The sequence below is a fragment of the Ursus maritimus genome, unplaced genomic scaffold, assembly GCF_017311325.1.
Source record: "Ursus maritimus isolate PB19 unplaced genomic scaffold, ASM1731132v1 scaffold_12, whole genome shotgun sequence".
NCBI lineage: Eukaryota > Metazoa > Chordata > Mammalia > Carnivora > Ursidae > Ursus > Ursus maritimus.
In genome coordinates this window covers 40,012,989-40,033,013 of record NW_024423564.1, presented here as the reverse complement: position 1 = coordinate 40,033,013, position 20,025 = coordinate 40,012,989, and positions in this window count along the sequence as shown.

Genomic DNA, 20,025 nt, shown 5'->3' with positions numbered 1-20,025 from the left:
TGTAACTAAAGGGTTATAGAACATGGATTGTCTTAATGCACTTGCCCATCATTTGAAAATGGGAACAGGCTCAGGCTGTTTGTTGTTACTTGTTTCATGGATTTCTTTTGGAGCTCCCCAAGTATCTATTCATTCTTTTTTTAAAAAGTTATTTTTAATTTTTTTAATTTTTATTTTAAGATACCTACCAATTCTTAATACCACCTCTCTTAGAAGGACACACAAAGAGTTGATATTTTTAAAGATGAGAAAGTTGAGGCCCGTAGAAGCACTTGAGTTCAAACAAAAAAAAAAATTTCCTGGCACTAGATGTTAGATTTGAAATGATGAGTCATTGTTTATTGTTGATGGATGTCTGTTTCTCCCTTTTTGGGCGTGCAGGAAGGTTGACACAGATTCTCTTGATTTATGGAATCTCCTATTCATGATTTTTCTAGAATTTTGACGTGTAAGGTACCAGTGTCCATGTACAGTGGTAACTCTACCTGCCTATTAGTTTAAATGGTAGTTCTCATCATTCAGGGCTTCAGCTGGACACAGGTACTTCAGTACTAATAGGTTTTTCCTTGAAATGTCTTTCTCTCTCGCCTCTGTTGCTAAGCTGACAACAAGGTCAGTTTCTTTGTCATTTTGTTTCCTTCTCTGAAAATGTATCTGTTTGTGAACTTTGTGCCTTTCAGTAACTTTTGGTGCGCAGAAAGAGCAGGGTCTCATTTTAGTTCTCACTGTCTACAGTGTGGGCTACCCTTCTGCTACTGCAACGAGACCAATCTTTTTTTTTTTTTTTCTTCCCATTAAACATGCTATTTCACTGATACCAGTAAACGTTTCCAGAAGACCTCTGTCATTTTCTTGTTTTACAGTTTTTTTCCCCCAGTGGAGGAGGATTATTTTATTCTTGATTTCCCTCCATGCAACATTGTATCTTTCAGGGGCGGCTAAGAGCGCACTGTGTGTTTTCTCTGTGGCAGAGTATGCAGTTGGGGACCGAACGTTGGACTTGATGGGGACTTGAACATAGCTTGCTCCTCATCAAGTATAGATATGCTACATATGCTGATGATTACAAATAGGTACATCTTGGGTTTCTGTGATGTTTCAAAAATATATAATTATATGATGTAAAACTCTTTAAGAATTCAATTATAAAAGCAATAATCAGTAACCTCTACTTGGGACTGCTGTATCCAATATTGTAATGTAAACAGGTTATTAGAAATAACTTAATTTTGCCAAATGATTAATTTGCTGTATTTTCCCCTATAACTTTAACAAATAGAGATTTCCCAAGTAAAGCATGCTTTCTTTAGGTCCATGTTATTGCTAGACCTTCATCACATCTAGAGAGAGCCTTCCTGGCATCCTTCAGTTATCATTGCCTATCTAGCATAGTAGCAAAATGAATTTCATCTGCAAAATAGAGTTTTCAAAATAATGCTTTTTCTAAATAGGGCACAATTATCTGCCGAAGATGTAAAAGATCGATCATGTAATGACCCTTTCACCCTGTGATACATCTAACAATATACAGATACTGATAGCGTAGTTATTAATCTGGTGAAAGTAATGGGTTAGAAGGACAGTCTGGTGTTTTACCCAAGCTATGAGTGAATAAAAGATAGGAGATGCTGTTCAGTTCAATCCTAGGAACTGGTGCTCTGCATAAAATGCACATTTATTAACTTCCTGACACAGTTTGAAAGGGACATCAGCGTAATTACAAGTCCTTACACATATCATGGTTATAAAATGTCTCTAAGATTGTGAAGTGTACAAATGGCACAGCCTGTCCCTACCTCTTACCTGAAAACCTGGTTCTAAGAAATGACTCATGTTTATTATCCGCTGGGAGGGTGAAAATTGAATATGACATCTTTATCTCAATTTGAGACATTAAGCCTCTATAAAACTTAAGTATAGCCATAGATATTTTTAAAGCAGTAACAAAAAATTTTTTTTCTGATAGTTTTAAATAAACATTTTATATTTTGAACTGTTCGTGGCATGCAATGGTATTGACTATATGCAGGTAAAATATTCTTTGTTTTGGGGGGGGAAAAACTTTTGTCCTTTTTAAAAAAAATCATAGCATATGCTTTAAAATGTTTTTTGAGATTGAATTTTGGAAATTTATTAATTTGTGAAATTATAACATGTTTTATTTAAAACTTATTTACTGTATTTCTACTTATAGATTGTACAAATGTTTATTGATCAAAGAGTGAATTATTGTAAAGGTATAATTTATAATATTTAAAATATAACTTCTTAAAATAACCTTTTCATGAAAAAAATGTATTTATGAAAAAAAGATTTGGGGTTTTAAATGTTTGACTTTTTGGTTTTATTTAAATAAATGATTCAAGGGATAACACATGGAATTGTTTAGGGCTTTTTTTTTTTTAATATTTAAAGAGTTTTTTTATTAGAGAGAGAGTGTGCGAGCATAGGGTGGGGGAGGGGCAGAACGAGAGGGAGAAGCAGACTCCCTTCTGTGCAGGGAGCCAGACTTGGGGCTCAATCCCTGGATGCTAAGATCATGACCTGAGCCGAAGGCAGAGGCTTACTTGACTGAGCCATCCAGGTGCCCTGGCCTTTATGTTTTTAATACATTTTTGGTATATTTTTTTTCTCAATGTATTTCATATGAGGTATAACTTCTAAGTTCTCTTAGAATCCCAAAATTATGTGTTTTGATGTAAAAATACATGAGATATGCACTGCCAGAGTACTCTGAGGTAAAATAGTCATAAACTATTTCTGTTTATAAAATAGAGGTTTACCCAGGGTAACATTTTCTTCTTTATTCAACCAATTTATGGCAGTAGTTTCCAAACAGTAGTGTAAGTAGAAGAAATATCAACCCGTAGCTCTTAGGTGGTTTTGCCTTTTGGTTTCATTATCTCCTTGATGCATGTTGAAGGCCCTATCAGAGCTGTTAGAAATCCTTAAAAATATGCTAATTCCATATGTTTGGGGGTGGGGTCCGGGAATCTGCATTTTGACCCATCCTCCACATGATTCTAACGGAAGTGAATCCTAGACCTTTGCTTTGAGGGCCCTGACAATCAGGACCAGCACTGGGTGGGAACAGTAGACATGACTTGAAGAACTCACCATCTGTCAAGATAGAGACCTGAGAGAGCTCTCCAAGAGAATTAGGTAAGTGCTAAAATGGATGTAAAATTGTATGGGAAGAAGCTATATATGACAGTAAGATTTCTCTTAATTTCACCAAGTGGGTGATTTTCTAAATGTAAATTGGTGTGCTAGAAGAATTTGTTCTTGGAGAAGTAGACTTCCCAATTGGTGCACTGTGGATTAATCCATGTGGTAGTTTTGCTTTTGTTTATATGCAATGCTTGATGCTTACCATTGATACGAATAAATATTGGCTATTTATCCTGTCCTCATTAGGTATTCTCTTCTAGTTTTGTAGGTGAGGATCTTCTTAGACTATGGTTTTTAGAGTGGAATTGACGTGAATGATAACATTAATCTCTCTCATGGGAGTAACCGCAGGGCTGCTGTGGTTTTGATTATGGAGAAACTAAGCTTGTAAAAATGCTGCTTGAAATCTCCTTGTGTGCATTTTTCTCTTAGTGAGGGTCCTTCATGTAGGGGGTAGAGTGAATATGATTCATGCTTCATTATCTTATGTGTCATCTAAAAATATGTTGGAAATAATATTTAAGATTAAAACAATTGTAGATCCAATGAATTAATTTAGCTTTGAAAAAGTGGTTTCTCTAAGTTAGAATTTCTTCTCCCCTCATTCAGATGTTATTATAAAAATAATTTGATATAATTTTAATTTTATTTTTATAGCTTTCCAGTGAAAGAGTAAATAGAGATATAAAAAATGAAATAAACCAAACTCTTTCTTCCTCATAAGGCAAAAGGAAAACTTTCTCTTCTGCAGTGGCACTGGAGAAAAATGAGGAAATAAAATCCTGCAAAGTTAAGGAATGGTGGAAGAACCATAGGATATGTTAGCTTGGGAAAGGGAAAATGGGAACATTGTAGCCATCTTCCTGCAATTTCCTTCCCTCTTCTCCATGCATCCCTTCCTGGCTCTTTCTTCTCTACCCACCCTCTATCCATGGAGTTCCCCAGGCCTCAGACATGGGTCCTATCCCCAACTCTACCCTCTTCTCAGAGGACTCATTTCTTCCCATGGCTTTAAGGATCTTTATGGTTACAACTCCCAAACATGTGTCTCCAGTTTGGATCTCTCTTCTGAGCTCTATACTCAGATATTCAACTGCTTCTTTGACATCTCCACTTGTGTGTCAAAACTTTAACATGTCCAAGATGAAACTTAAGTGTTTTTTAGGGAAGGGAGAGGGACAGAGGAAGAGGGGGAGAGAATCTTAAGCAGGCTCCATGCCCAGTGTGGAGCCCCGCATGGGACTCGATCTCACAACCCTGGGATCATGACCTGAGCTGAAATCGAGTGGGACACTTAACCGACTGAGCCACCCAGGCACCCCCCAAAATTTTTTTGTCTTATTTTCCTCAATTTTCTCTGATAGGAAGTGGCATCATAATTCACTCCTTCTTTCTTCACCTACTATGTCTAATTCGGCAGCAAGTTCTTTTTGTTGTATCTCTGAAAATGTCTCCCAAATATCTACTTCTTTCTGGTTTCAGTGTCACCTGTTTAATCCATGCCTCCTTTCCATCTGGCCTGCTGCTTCAGGCTCTGCACTGCTGTCCCATCTTCTCCTCCTGCCTTCCTCCACCTGGTAATGCAGGTGCTCTGCAAATGTTGATTGCAGGACATGATTATTAAGCTTTTTTGAAAATGAAAATGTCAGGGTCTCCTTGTTTTCTTCTCTGGAGGGACGTAACCTTATGTTAGTTTTTGCCTTTAAGGGAAGGGGCACTAGTTTTTGGATGATTCAGCTTCTGCTAAAGGGCTCACAGAGACTAAAGGCTATGGGATGTGTGTGTGTTGGAGAAAGGGAGAGAGATGTCTTTAAAGGTCCAAACAGAGGAAAATGGTGCCTTGTTTTCCTGCAGGCTCGTTATCCCTAGATGGAGTGTTTAGACCAATAGGAACAAGAGCCTTCCATAGATTCCTGGTGTCTCGTCATTGCACAGGCAGTAAGACCCACAGTGAGGGGTGGTGTTTGAGTACCCAATGCCCTTGTGGAAGCTTGAGTCATGGAGCAGAGCCCATCAGCCTTCATAGAACCAACACTTCCCATCCTTTATTTGTTTCTAACAGTGTTTTTCCATAGTTTTGCCTATTACTGTCCAGTAGGAGAGTCACCACACCACCCCAAACCCCTCTGGCTTATTCCTGTGGATGCCCTGTTCTTGGATCCTTTTTTTTTTTTTTTTTCCTTTTGGGCAATGACCCGACGCACACATAAACTGTAGAAAAGAGAGGCGGTCCCTTGCTTATGTCTAGTGGAGTGTTGGGGGGAAACCTTTGCTTTTGTACTTGGGAGGCTGAACTGAACCAGCACAAGAGCTTTGAAGGGAACATAGACATCTTTGCTACATACTATTGGGATCACAACACTTCCCTTCCAGCTTGTTACAGTGGCTTTCAAAGCCCTACCCATGTCATCACTATGCTCGTCCTAACTCTGTGGTCTGGCTCCATTGAACTTGCTTTTCTCTTCCGAGTTCTTCCTTTCTTAGAGCTTTCTCACTTGCTGTTTTCTCTGTCTTGGACCCTTCCTCCTATTTGCATGGCCAGGTCTTTGTCATCCTTTATTAGTATAAATGCCACTTCTTTGGCAAAGATGTTTTTGACCTTCTTCCTCTCCGTATTCTTGATTTGCGCCCTTGTTTGTTTCCATCCTAACTCATTATTTTAAATTATTAGTTTTTATTCTATGTTTCCTACTTGAATATCAGTTTCTTGGGGGTGCGGTTGTTCATATCTCTGTTATATCCTGGGCACTTAGCATGGAGCCTGGTATATATTAAACACTAACAAAATATCATTAATGAGGAACTTCAACAAGTATCTGCTGAGTGCCTACTGTGTGCTCAATTGCTGGAAGTAGATCAACTCACCTAATCTTCAGCAACCTCCTGAGGAAAGTAATGCTTATCTTCATTTTAAAGATGAAGAAACATGGGGCCCTGGGTGGCGCAGTCGTTGGGCGTCTGCCTTCGGCTCAGGGCGTGATCCCAGCGTTCTGGGATCGAGCCCCACATCGGGCTCATTTGCTGGGAGCCTGCTTCTTCCTCTCCCACTCCCCCTGCTTGTGTTCCCTCTCTCGCTGGCTGTCTCTGTCAAATAAATAAATAAATAAATCTTAAAAAAAAAAATAAAGATGAAGAAACAAGTCCAGAGAAATTAAATAACTTGCTCTAAGGCATATGTTTGGTTAGTGGCAAAGACAGGATTTGAACCCAGTTTTAAGTCCTGAGCTCTCTCCCAGATTGATCCTGTTAATACTTTACCAGAGCAATGTTCTGAGTCACTCAACTGAAGAAAGCTGTGGAGGGGATTAAAGCTGGGAGAACAAGGTTATAGATTCAGTTAGCTGCTGTTGTCAGCCTGAGTAAGGGGACAGCTACTCTGAGGTCAGGCCAAGAAGCGGACTTAAGTGGTGAAGTGATGGATTTTAGGTTAGAAACCATGTGCTCAAAGATTTTGGTGGTTCTTTAAATTAAAAAAACTATAACTGGCAATAGTTAAGTCTGGATTTTTAAAAAACATCGTAGTCACTGGCATAATAAGTTCTTCCTGGTGTAACTAAAGAAAAAAAATTAAATTCTTGACCATTTCTTAGAGAATGAGGATCGGTCTTAGAAATCCTTCAAATCTGGTTAAAGTGATTTCGTGGTTTAATTGTTTTGACTTGGGTTGTGGGTATTTTGCTTCTGGGGTCATTATTGTTTATGTTTCAGAAAACTAACGGGTGATTACTGTGTTCCTTAGTTTTTTAGTATTGTGAAACAAATTCGAAAAAAGTAGCTGCTTGTTATCAAATGCTCAGTGTGCCATTTACTGTTTGAGAATATAGTTAGCATTTGAGGTTTCATGGAGCATGGAATCTCATCATTAACCATTTTTAAGACTCTAAGATACTTGAGTTCTGACAAACAAATTGGAAAGTTATATTGCTCAGAAGGTCCATTTCTGGACAAAAATTCTAATTGGTATGCCAAAGGGGTGAGTTTACAGAGATGACTATAAATTCCCTGTATATATTCCCTATTCAGTTCTTTTCTATACATAAGAGTGGTCAGTTTCCACATATTAACTTATGAGTTGGTGAATAGGGAATATTTGTGAGGCTTCCCTCAGTATTAAACTCAAAGTAAGACTGTAACTGTGGTAACTTAAAAAATGAAATTAATCATGTACCTTTCCAGAGGATCAAATACTCATTTGTAATTGGGACAGGTTTATTGAATTCTTATTTAAATGAGGTCTAAGGTTGCTTCTGTGACTCACTTAAGTGTCTGACTCTTGATACCAGCTCAGGTCTTGATCTCAGGGTCATGAGCTCAAGCCCTGTGTTGAGCCTTCTTTAAAAAGAAAATGAGGTCCAAGGAAATTCTGAAGAAGATATCCTGACTGAAATAGAGGTGACATTTTCAGGACTGATCATTCTAAAATTCTATGGAGTATGTCTGTGACTGTCCTTTTTAACTTTTTTGATAAACATTGTTAATCACCTTGGTGTAACCTTTTAAAATAATTAACTTCCAGAAAGATTCCTCCAGATGATCTAGTGCTTAGAAGGAGACCACCCAGCTCCCTACCACCTTGTCACTTGATGGCAGAAGGGAATTCACTACGCAATTTAAAAAATTTACCTCCTCTGACCAGCAGGTGGCATTGCCTGCCCTCGTGGCTACCTCTTTTCTGTCTGCTTCTTATGTAACCCTCAATACCAAGTCAGGTGTTTTATATTCTTCTATCTGTTCTGACTCGTCCAGCCTGATTTTTGAGCTCATTTGTGATTTCACGAAGGGTAACTTTTTGACAGTGGAAGTGTCTTTGAAACCTAGATAGCTTCTCCTCAGAGTCTTGGAGTTTATATCACGTGGTCTGGGAGAGTGTTCAGAGCAAATGACTAATTCTACAAAACCAGTCGAGGCTCTTCTAGATCTGAGAGGCAACGAAATGACTGAGCACTGAAGTACTGTAGAAGGTGATTATGGTTAATATCCTGTGAAAGTTACAGACAGCTTCATACCAAGCATAAAATTAAAGGTACATTAAAAACTTTAAAACCTTATTCATGACTTCAAAACTTTTAAACAAGGTGCAGACAGTTAATTGTGAATTTGTTCTTTGCCTGAATAAATAAAGCAAGCTGAGCTTCTTCGCATTTAGTAATTAATATTGTGTGGATGATTCACATCGTGAAAAGACCTTTCCAGTGAGATAAAATTCTGACCAGATATTGATTCATAGACTACTCTTTCAGCAGCTGCCATTTGAATGGACTTTTCTTCTCTCTAGTGCTTTTTACATTTAAGTAATTTGCTAATACTTGGGAGGTACAATACTTTGTACTTATCATAGGATATTTCCCCCTTAATAACTGTATATCCTATCTGTTATCAACGGATGTTATTCAGGATACTCATCAGCTATAGTTACGTGACATTTGTTAGAAACAAGAATTTTTAAAGTTGGAATTGTAGATTTTCCTATAATTATAATAATACAGAACTGCTTCCTTATAGACCATACTTGTCAATTCAGGCCCAGGGTCTATATGAGTGATTGCCTGCTGCTGTATGAAGTAGAGTTGTCCATGAAGGAAGCATCTGAATCACCACTCAACACCCTCGATTCAAAATATTTTACCTTGCTTTATAACTGGTCACAGTATAACAGAGACTCACAGGGAATAGCAGAGATGTCAAAGCAAAGGGGAAATTGAAAGGAATCAGTGGCTTCTAGAGAATTTTCCTTTATGAGACCCCCTGAAAAGCCCTGTTGTAAGCATTTGTCTTATTTTAAATGTCTAAATTCTTCATGTTGCTTAGATAGTAAGGATTTCATAATCTCTGGAGCTTAGTAATTGATTCCAGGAAAAGCACAGACAATTAGGTGGTGAATGTCAGCCATTAATCTATTGTTAGATTCCTTAACGTAGCTGATTTGTGGCTCATTTTTGCACTTCTGTTTATTTCCTCTGTCCACAGTGTTTTATTAATATGGCATGTTCCAAATGGTTGAAACCAAATATCCAAACCAAATGTTGGACTTGGATTTCACTAGTTTATGGAAGACCATGTCTCTGATTGACACTCCTAGGAGTCTATGTGCCTCATTTTCTGCAGATCAATTGCCTTGGAGAGAGTGCGCCTCCCCCTGATTGATGACCTGGGACCTCTCATTGTCCTCGGGTCTCTCTAGGTTGAATTTTATGTAAATCATCCTATTAGTCAGGATTCCGTTATAGAGAACACAATCTGCCATACTGTTTTACACAGAAAGTGATGTAATATGGGTTATTGGATAGGCTCCAGAATTGTTAGGACTCAAGAGAAGTCTCTGAGCTGAGGAGGCAGACACAAGGATGAATTCCCAAAGCCTTGCTCCCCACCTGGGTTGCTGGTGGAGCTGTTGCCATGGTCAGGAAGCTGTTTCTGCTAAATCTGTAACAACTCTGGGGCCACACCACCGCACCAGCACAAATGATGCCACATGCCCTGCTTCTCTTGCCTAACTTGCTTCTGAATTCAAATCTTGAGTGCTGTGATTGGTAGAACTTAAGTCATATCCAGAATCTGTAGCTGCAAGAGACCCTGGGGGAAAAGGTTTTTTTGTCCATTATAGAATCAGAAAGATAACACAGTGAGATTGGAATAGATGTTGAGCAAGCCATCCTACGATGTTTGCTACTACCAGTAGTCCATATTTAAGTCAGATTTCTATTTAAGCAACCCAACTAATTTCCCTAATTGGTAAAAAACCAGCCAGCCTTTTTTGGCATGATGCATAATAAGCAGATAGCCAGACATATTTATATAGATCGGTAAACTATTTTTTTAAAAGTCTGTGCTGTCTTTTAAAAATCAGTTTAATGAATAAGAAATAGCTAACATCTTTTGTTGAGGCTTATGTGAAAGTTGGTGAAATATTGGACTTAACGATAAAACAGTACCACCCAGCAGATCCTATTGCCTTAAGACAAAATAATCTATGATAGAGGATTTTGTTCTTGAAGACATGAAGTAAAAGTGACCTTTGTAGATTAATTGTTGAGTTGCTTGGCGTGAGGGAACCTGTTGGTGTGCTCTTTTCTGCATTTCTCTTTGGTGATCTGGCACATTTCATTGCTGCTTATTAGTTTGGGACTCGGTAACCATCCACTGTATTTTTGTTTCATTTGTATTTTAGTTTCCCTAAGGGGTGATTGGAATGTTCCACTTTTCTTTTTCTTTAAAAAAATCCTTTGTTCTTACACAAATGGTGGTTCGCTTGGAAGAATTTTATTAGACTTACTTCATTATTATAGAGTGTCAGGGTGCAAAGGATATAGACAAATCATATTAAGGAACTAATAGACTGTTAATTGATCTAAATGAACAAATGACTTTTTTGCCTTCCTCTTGTCTATTTTTAAATCTTTTCAATGAGTTACATATTTCTTTCCAAATTAGATTTTATAAGCAATGCTAAATGGTAGTGATTTTTCCTTTATTTGTGCAAAGTACTGATCTAGGTGAATACTTACTCTTCTTTAATTATTTGTCACTGACTATTAATTAGTATAGTTCCATCCCTGATTGTTTGGTTGTTGAGGTACTAGTTCAGCTGTTCTCATAATTGGTATTTTTACTTTTGTTTTAAAAACTGTAGATAGGTGGGGCACCTAGGTGGCTCGGTCAGTTGAGCATCTGACTCTTGATTTTGGCTTGGGTCATGGTCTCAGGGTCCTGAGATCTGAGCCCGTGTCTGGCTCTGTGCTCAGCACAGAGTCTGCTTGAGACTCTCTCCCTCCGCCCCTCCCCCTTGCCCTCTCCCTTTCTCCCTCTCTCTCTAGAATGAATGAGTAAATCTTTAGAAAAAATTGTAGAAAATTAATGTTTTGAATGTTCCATACACTGAGAAATTCAGGCTGCTGGAAATCTCTTGGCTCTAAGATATAAAGGTTAGTGAAAATATCATTGTGATATCTTTTAACGTGCTACAAACAAGCCCTGCACTTAGAATTTCATTTTGGCTAGAAAATGTTGTAGAATGTATAACATGATCAGTTTTTAGAAAAGTCTGGGATTTCCTCAGCCTATCCTTCTTGCAATATGGTGGTAAAATCTTTTGTATCTAATAGCATCAGATTCTTTTTCCTTCTTTTCCAGTTCAGATTCTTTCCTCATCTACAACAGAGAGAAATAGTTAATGCAAGTAAACATATCAAATTAAGCAATATGTTAAAGAGCATTAGAGAAAAATGACTCATAATGGGAGACAATATTGCATAATGAAATATCGCATAAGGAAACAGGTTGAAGTCATATAGACTTGGATGCTAGACAGCGCCACCCCTTACAAATTGGATAAATTACTTCTCCAACATTCCGTTTGTTCATGTCTTAAATGGGAATAATAATACTTACTTGTGAGGTCATTGTAAGGATTACATTAGATAATACACCTAAAATGCTTAGCATATTATTGGGAACATAGTAAATATTTAATAAATTTATTTATTTTCGTTGCTGATATACATCCAGGCAGAGTTTTCACAAGCTGGTGGAGAGGTTTCTGAATAAGATAGGACCTAACTAGAAGTGCCTGATTTACCTTCTCCTACCTTACCATTTAAATAATCTTAAAGAATGTGAAAAACTTAAGACTATTCAGCAACAATCTTCCCTACTTGAGAGCAATTACCACCATAGGTAAAATATATAACTTTCTGGAAAAAAATTACCCAAATTGATTCTATGTGAGTAGAAAACTTGAATAGTCCAATAACCATAGAGGAATTCCCTTCACCTATTAAATGACTCTGTGCAGACAGAAAAGGTGAGTTTTTTATTTTAGAAAAAGACAATTTCTATTTTATAGAAACTGTTGCAGAACATGTACACATCATACTAAAATTTTATCAATTACTTTACACGTAGAGCATAATACTGCTATAAAACTTGGTAAGATTTGAATACTTGAACAGAGATTTAGATACAAAGATGATTATCACGATGGAATATCATTAAAATACTGTATTCAAAAGACAATGTCATGGGAAAATGTATATTTATTTAAAAGGGAGGGAACATAATTTTATATTCAGTAGGATCCATTTTGTTAAACATATTTTTTGGCTTAATTTTTTTTTTAATCCCAGTTAAAACACAGTGTTATATTAGTTTCAGGTATGTAATATAGTGAATCAACAATTTCATCTAACACCTGGTGTTCATCATGACAAGTACCCTCCTTACTCCCCATCACCTACTTCTCCCAGCCCCTTGCACCCCTCCCCTACGGTAGCCATCAGTTTGTTCTCTATAGTTAAAAGTCTGTTTCTTGGTTTCTCTTTCTCTCTTTCTTTCTCCCCTTTGCTCATTTGTTTTGTTTCTTAAATTCCAAATATGAATGAAATCATACAGTGTTTGTTTTTCTCTGACTGACTTATTTTGCTTAGCATAATACTCTCTAGCTCCATCCATGTCATTGCAAATGGCAAGAGTTCGTTCTTTTTTATTGCTGAGTAATATTCCATTGTAGAAATATACCACAACTTTTTTATCCATTTGTTGATTGATGGACACTTGGGCTGCTTCCATATCTTGGATATTATAAATAATGCTGCTATAAACTTTGGGGAACATGTATCACTTCAAATTAGTGATTTTGTATTCTTTGGGTAAATACCCAGTGCTGGGAATGGCCATCAGTCCCTGTATCAGTGGATGAAAGATTACCCCAAACTTTGCCGTGAAAGAGAGAAGAAGGTAAGGGGGTCAATTCTCAGAGATGAAGATGAAGACCGTTTGCTCTTCTTTGCTCCCACTTTTATTGGTCCTTCAGGATAATCCTTATCACTATTTCTCAAGCATGTGATGTGTGACAAGGGGTCTTACTAGAACTGGGAGATCTGTTTACGGGAAAGATACGATACGCTAATCTGCGTGTTCTACGAGGTCTGCTAAACACAGCCTAAGCGACAATGCAAACATCTCTTAGATCACAGGGCGGCTGTTTGGGCTAAGAAAGCTTCGGGGGAAGGCAACTCCCCGTGGCTTCCCACAGCAGAGTGGTCATGCAGGCCTCGGTATTCCAAAGGCCTACGCCCTTCTCCGAAACCTTCCCTGCACTCGGCGGCCTCCATGTTACATTTTACCAAGCCCGGTACTATGGCTGATTTCATGCCCTACATACCCCAACATCCAGTAGTACAATTGCTGAATCATAGGGTAAACCTATTTTTAACTTTTTAAGAAGCTTCCATACTGTTTTCCATAGTGGCTGCAGCAGTTTGCATTCTCACCAACAGTGCAAAAGGGTTCCTTTTCCTCTACATCCTCACCAATACCTGTTGTTTCTTGTGTCATTAATTTTAGCCATCTCATTATAGTTTTGATTCATATTTCCCTGATGATGAGTGATGTTGAGCATCTTTTCATGTGTCTCTTAGCCATCTGGATGTCTTTGGAGAAATGTCTGTTTATGTCTTATTTTTAAATTGGATTATTTGTTTTTTGGGTGTTGAGTTTTATAAGTTCTTTACACATTTTGGATACTAACCCTTTATCAGATATGTCACTTGCAAATATTTTCTCCCATTCCATAGGTTGACTTTTAGTTTTGTTGATTATTTCCTTTGCTGTGCAAAAGCTTTTTGATATAGTCCCAATAGTTTGTTTTTGCTTTTGTTTCCCTTGCCTCAAAAGACCTATCTAGACAAAAAAGAAAAAAAAAAAGAAAAAAACAAAGGTAATAATAAAAATACTAACAGTAAAATCTGGGCAGTAAAATTGTTCTTCCTTGTACCTTTGTCTATTTTCCAAATCTCAACAATGATTATTATTTCTGTAGTCAGAAAAGGAAATTATTCAAAGAAGACAGTGGCTATATAAAAATGTAGTCATGAAGGATATAATAGAACTGATAATATTTATGAGAAAAGATTGGTTGGACAATTTTACATGGTTAACTTTGTCCTCAGAGAGCTTTGGGAAGTTTCTCCTTTAATTTTTTTTCTTCATTTTCTATTTAGTCCCTTAAAAAATTAAAAAGAATTTTTTAAGTAAATGAATTGTATCTGTTAGAAGTTGTGGAGGAACTGAACTTGGAATTTAACCGTGTTTTCTAGGTGATGAGTGGGCTTTCTGTTTTAATTTTTGGTCTGCTTCCCATAATATGACAAAAAATGGAAGGAGGCTGGTTTATTGGAAATTCAAAAGGAAGTAACTTCTATCAAAAGTTTAAGGTGGTAACACAAATTCAATAATTAGGAAATGTTAGACATTTAAAAAGGATTTAATGTAGCAAACAGGAAAATTCTATATGTAACTTGAATTTTATGTTTTTGAGCTAACAAATTGAATTCAGAGCTATAGAGGTATCTACTTGCACAGAGTAGACACTCAAATGAAAAAAATTTGTGTGAAAGCTGTATTAACTTATTCTCCACTCACCTTATGCTCCAAAGTGATTTAATCTGGAGGAATTCCAGATTCCTTTTTGTTCTTAGTATTAACAGATAATATTTTCTTTACTGTGTAAGATCATTGAAGCTTTCTCAATATTCTACAACTTAAAAAAACAATTACGAGAGAGAGAGAGAGAGAGAGAGAGAGAGAACGCACAACCAGGAGGGAGCAGCAGAGGGAGAGGCAGAAGCAGGCAACCTGCTGAGCAGTGAGCCTGATGTGGGACTTGATCCCAGGACTCTGGGATCATGACCTGAGCTGAAAGCAGAAACTTAACTGACTGAGCCACCCAGGTGCCCCAATATTCTACAACTTTTGAAATCATTTTACTTGAGGGCCACCTCAGTGACTTAGTTGGTTAAGCATCCCACTCTTGATTTTGGCTCAGGTATTGATATCAGGGTTGTGCGACTGAGCTCCACTTCAGGCTCTGTGGTGGGCGTGGAGCCTGCTTGAGATTCTCCCTCTTCCAGGGGCACCTGGGTGGCTCAGTCAGTTAAGCATCTGACTCTTGGCTTCAGCTCAGGTCATGATCTCAGGGTCATGAGATCAAGCCCTGTGTTAGGCTTCATGTTCAATGCAGAGTCTACTTGAGATTCTCCCTCCTCTTCTCCCCCACCCTTCACCCACATGCGTGCTGTCTCTCTCTAAAATAAATAAGTAAATAAAATCTTAAGAGAAAATGTTCTCTCTCTCCCTCTGCCCCTCCCAGCCTTGCGTGTGCACACTCTCTCTTTGTCTCTCAAAAAAAAAATCTGTATTACTTGAATTTCAAAATTTGGTATTATAAGGATCGATATTATAAGGATTATTCAGATTCTATTAGGAATTTGTGGATGATATTGGTCACATGTATTAATTAAATGCTATCAATAAATATATTAATTTTAGGTTTTACTTTGTTGAGAGGAAAGAAGAAAACACTATGACTTTTAAATAATAATAAATATAATTTAATAAAATACTCAGATTCTGAAGATATTGTGAAGGGGAAAAATTACTTGAGATATTAATACCCAAAGATAATCATTGTTAATATTTTATTGTGCATATTTCCAGTAGTATTCCTATTCGTTTACTTATGTATTTTAACAAGTTGTGGTCATGCTCTGTATATTGCTTTAGATCTTGATTTTTTTCATTTAACAATATAGGTGTTTCTAATGTCATAAGTGTTTTTCCACAACACAGTTTTAATCATTCTTATTCTCTCTGATGATTGTATCATAATTTATATACACTGAAAATTGAAGTTTTTAAAATAGCTTGTCAGTATTATAAGTAACATGGTGATAGAGTTTTTCTTTTTCCCATTAAAGGAATACAAAATCCCTGAAAGACATACACATACAAAAAAATCCATCAATTTATCATTAAAATTTTTTAAAAATTATTTTCTCTAAAAACCTTAAGGAATAAAACAAAACTTGATTTTTGTTATATCTGATTTTATAAATTTATAGTCTATGAAGGAAGACATTTGAGAGACAGATTCTAAGGTGTTTTAGAGAAATTACAAAAAGGTTAAATAGAGTAATGTAGGCAGACTTCTAAGATGGTTCCCAATGATTCCCACCTAATTGGTATTCATGTCCTTGCATAATCTTCTCCCCTTGAGTGTGGGCTGGACTTAATGACTTGGTTCTAAGCAGTAGCTGTGCAAAGATGATGGGCTGTCACTTCTGTGATTCAGTTACAAAATATGGTGACTTCCATCTTGCTGGAAGATCGTTGTTGTCGTCCTCTTGGCCTGCACACTTTGATGAAGTAAGCTGCTATGTGGGAGAGGGATATGTGATGAGGAAATGAGAGAAACCTGTGGCCAACACTCAGCAAGGAATTGAGGTCTTTAGCTCAACAGCCTGCGAGGAACTGAAGGCTGCTCACAGGCACTGAATGAGCTTGGCAAGTTGATCCTTTCCCAGTTGAACCTTCATATGAGAGTAGATCCTGGGCCAACCCCATGACTGAGAGACCATGAAGCACAATATCCAGATATGCTGTGCCCAGACTCACGACCCACAGAAACTGTGAGATAATAATTGTGCATTGTTATAACCTGCTTAGCTTGGGGATAAGTTGTTCTGTAGCATTAGAAAGTAATAACAGATTTAACTAGAAGGGGCAAGAATACATTCAAAGATCATAGAAAAGATGCAGATATAAAGATCATAGGCAACAGTGCAACTCTTTCGGGTATCTTTGGCTGAATGGATAATAGTGACTTTTCTTTTTACAATTATTTCTAAGCTATTTAATAAGAGCATTTCTATTGAAAAGTTAGCAAAAGTATGGAAAAGTTCAAAGAAAAAGTAAAAGTCACATATAATCTTATCATTCAAATAGAACTACAATTATTATTTTGGTGTACAGTTTTTAGTCCTCTCCCTGTCTCTACAAAATCGGTACAATACTTTAATAATGTTTTATAACCTGGTTTCTAACCTAAACACATTACATTTTCCATTTCCTATTCTTCCACACAGCTTTTAAATGGCTGTATTGTTGCCCATGTATAATATATTACAATTTATTTAACAAAATCTCTTTTATTTGACACTTAATACTGTGCTTTAATACATGATATTTGGACTGTTCTAGAAAATCAAGGTTACATGGATAACATTTGTGTTTTGTTTCATGCTGTGTTTTATTTCAGAGACATAAATGATAAATTTTCATAGCTAAAGGAGGACATAATTTTTAAAGCTATTTCTCCCAGGCAAACAGCACATTATTCTCCAGAAGATCTCATCAGGGCCATTTCTGTCCAGTATTAAACAAAAAGGCTTAGATAATTGAACCAAGTGACTAGCAGAAATAAGCTTAAGAAGTGTTAAGCATCTCTGACCTCCTCACTTAAAGCCTTTGTCGGACTGCAGGGGAAAAGTGAATCATCATTTGAAATATAGCTGTTGTAAAGAAATGGGAGAAATGTTATAATAAAATACTGCATCTGTTGGCCTTAGCTGAACTTGAAGGATCAAGCCACTGACCTTTGTCAGTGTGGGAGAGATCCCATTGTGGGCACTAGAAGCAGCAGGGACACATGTCATGACCGTGTTTCACATCTTATATAGGAGTAGTGCATGTAGCTTTTTCAGGCTTCTTCCTTACAGTTTTTAATCTTGCCTCTTTCTCTGTTGTCTAAAATCAGTCTAAAAATAGTTGGAACATTTGAAAAAAATTAAATAACTCTCTTCCTAAATGTTTCATACTTCATTGGTTTTTCGCAGGTCATTCTTTTTAAATTCAAGCTACAAGTAAAATTGCCAGTCACTTAAAAAATGCTAAATTCGGGGCGCCTGGGTGGCTCAGTTGTTAGGCGTCTGGCTTCGGCTCAGGGCGTGATCCCAATGTCCTGGCATCAAGCCCCACATCAGGCTCCTCTGCTAGGAGCCTGCTTCTTCCTCTCCCACTCCCCCTGCTTGTGTTCCCTCTCTTGCTGGCTGTCTCTCTCTCTGTCAAATAAATTAACAAAATCTTTGAAAAAAAATGCTAAATTCAGTTTTGTTTTTTTTTTGCTTATTTCCAAATACATTTCACTACGCATAGGAATTGAATTAGCAAAATATGGGTAGTCATATGTGATGCAGTGTTTTGTCTAGAATCTAGATTATAAACACCTTCTCCAATCCTAAGGATTCTATGATTTCATTTATAAGAGTGATTAGAAAAATTACTGTGTGACTTCTAACCCTTGGGTTAATGATTTCCACTCTCCTCTGACCACACCTCCATTCTAATGAAATCTCTCCTTCTGTATTTGCTTTTTTTTTTTTTTTTAAAAAGAACTTATTTTTAAGTAATCTCCACACCCAGTGTGGGGCTCGAACTCACAACCCCCAAGAGTTACATGCTCTACCATCTGAGCCAGCCAGGTGCCCCTGTATTTGCTGTCTCTGTGTTCACATGATTGGCTGTGCCTATTCTCTCATACAGAATATTGGAATTTGAAGGATCTCTAGGCACTTTTCTCAGATGTAAAGATCTGGACCCTGTGTTTTAGGCCAGAAGTTCTGCTCTTGCTCTGAAAGCTTTGAGACAACAGCTTTGTTTAATGGCTGCTTTACCAACTTTGATGGTTTATGAAACTTGGGTTTCTTCCCAGAAAATGTACTATACAAAGTGAAAAGGTTTTTAGGTTGCTATATATATGTCTGTGTGAGAATTCTTGTGGCTTCGAAGGAATGTCTGACCTCTGATTGCATTGGAATTCCCATAATGCTGTACATAAAGTGAAGCTGACTTTGCATTTCTAATCAGAACTGAGATTGACATAAATCCTAGTGTGTATGTTTCAAAAAAGATTTTTTTTAAGCTGAAAAGCAAAGCCTAAATATTTGAAGGTAGTAGAAAGATTAGAAAAGAGGAATTGGAAATGAAGATTCTTTTTTCCTAAATAACCTAGAGAAATTACTAGCTTTTTAAAGGGGTGGGATAAAAAGGCCAGGTAGGTGGGGGATGTAGTGGGGATTTTTAAATGACTAATTGTTTATATGCTTTATTGCCATAAGGAAGAATTTAAGTATTTCTTGAACTAAGTAAGCATATCAAGTCTTGGGAATGTGCCTTCATGTAAATCCTACTTCTTTGAAGATCCAAAGAGGTCTTGGGATCTCAGCCTTTTTACCTGATAAGCCTATAACCAAGCCATATCACATGCCTGGAGAGCACATGCCTTTCTTTTTTCTTTTACTCCCTTCTGCTAAATTGCTTTTCTCCAAATATCTATTCTTTTTTAACTTCAAAAGATTATTGAGCACCTATTATGCAAGGCCTGTACTGTATCTCATGTTGGGTGGAGGGGGAGACATAAAGATGTGATTCTTGCCCGAGGGAACCTTAACAGTGAGACTTAGCCCCTAACTCTAGCACTAACCCTTAGCTCTGGACAGCAAGGTGTAGGACGCACTGTTGGTTCTAGATATCATTCTCATAGCTCTGAAGTTATTTTTTAACCAGGCATTCTATTAATTGCTGTTTGTAATTTTGTCACTTCCTGGTTTAAATTGCCCTTTCTGTCTCCTCAGAACTCATTTTTGTGACTGAGACTCTCCCCTCCCCCATCTTTATCTCAATAGTAAATGTGCAAAAATACTTAAGTAAGATTTTTATCGGAAAGGAGCTTAATTCCGAAAGCATTAATTTGGAGTTTATGTCTTATTAAGTTTAGGAGTTCCCTGAGGACATAGCAATTGAAAGTCTACATTTAAAATCTAATTTAAAGTTTAAAAATAAGAGATACAAATGTAAATTATATCCCTAATTGCTATAAAGGGAATTGTGGGTTCTTAAGTATTTGAGACTAAAAAGTACTTATATTAAATTCCAGACTAGTAAAGTATGTAAATTATAAAGGTACTATAAGGATAAGAAAGGGTTGACAGAAAGTTCATTTTGAATGTAATTGTGATGGTT